Below are 1,350 nucleotides of genomic sequence, written 5' to 3'. Positions count from 1 at the left end.
ATTGAGTATTAAATGCTCAACACGTTGGCACAAATTTCATCCCTTAGTCGCAGTTAGGGTCGGAGGAATGAATTTTTGAATTGAAAAAAAAAATTTTTTTTCAATCTCCGCAATTTGGAGAATTCATTTGAAACAAAAATTTTTTTTCAATCTCTTCGCTCATCCAAAAATTCATTTCTCCCTCCCTAACAGGTGCTGAGGGATGAAATTTGTGTCACTCATTGTGTATTAAATGCTCAACACGTTGGCACAAATTTCATCCCTTAGTCGCAGTTAGGGTCGGAGGAATGAATTTTTGAATTGAAAAAAAAATTTTTTTTCAATCTCCGCAATTTGGAGAATTCATTTGAAACAAAAATTTTTTTTCAATCTCTTCGCTCATCCAAAAATTCATTTCTCCCTCCCTAACAGGTGCTGAGGGATGAAATTTGTGTCACTCATTGTGTATTAAATGCTCAACACGTTGGCACACATTTCATCCCTTAGTTGCAATTAGGGTCGGAGGAATGCATTTTTGAATTGAAAAAAAAATTTTTTTTTCAATTTCTTTGCGCTTTCTAAAATTCACTCCTCCCTCCCTATTAGGCGCTAAGGGATGAAATTTGTGTCATTCATTGTGTATTAAATGCTCAACACGTTGGCACAAATTTCATCCCTTAGTCGCAGTTAGGGTCGGAGGAATGCATTTTTGAATTGAAAACAAAATTTTTTTTTCAATTCAAAAATGCATTCCTCCGACCCTAACTGCGACTAAGGGATGAAATTTATGTCACTCATTGAGTATTAAATGCTCAACACGTTGGCACAAATTTCATCCCTTAGTCGCAGTTAGGGTCGGAGGAATGAATTTTTGAATTGAAAACAAAATTTTTTTTTCAATCTCCCCGCACTTTCGAAAAATCACCCCTCCGTCCCCAAAAGGTGCTAAGGGATGACACTCATGTCATTGAATTGAGCATTTAATACTCAATAAGTGACACAAGTTTCATTCCTTAGCTATAATTCGGGGGGCAGGGATGAATTTTCAACCGAGACGCGCGTTCCCCGCGCCACTCGACGCTGTAACCAATGGAAAGACGATCGGTTGATCGTCCTTCCATTGCGTGTGGAGGGGGAATTGCGTTCCCCCATTCATTCTCCCCTCTTCGTCATTCCAGCGAAGAGAGAGAGAGAGAGAGAGAGCAATACCGTTGCGCTCTTTTGTCTCGTAGAATGGTGCGGCGGGCACACACACATATGCTGCATATCACATGGATGTGCGCCCGCTTAAAAATCACTCCCCATTGGCCCACCCTTAATTGCCAATAACTTTTTAGGGGTGAGTCTGATCAAAAAGTGCAAGAGGACTTT

This window comes from Diachasma alloeum, unplaced genomic scaffold, assembly GCF_001412515.2.
Source record: "Diachasma alloeum isolate Michigan unplaced genomic scaffold, Dall2.0 Dall_scaffold_00577, whole genome shotgun sequence".
Classification (NCBI taxonomy): Eukaryota; Metazoa; Arthropoda; class Insecta; order Hymenoptera; family Braconidae; genus Diachasma; species Diachasma alloeum.
The sequence above is the reverse complement of the archived record's forward strand: the minus strand, read 5'-3'. Positions refer to the sequence as shown.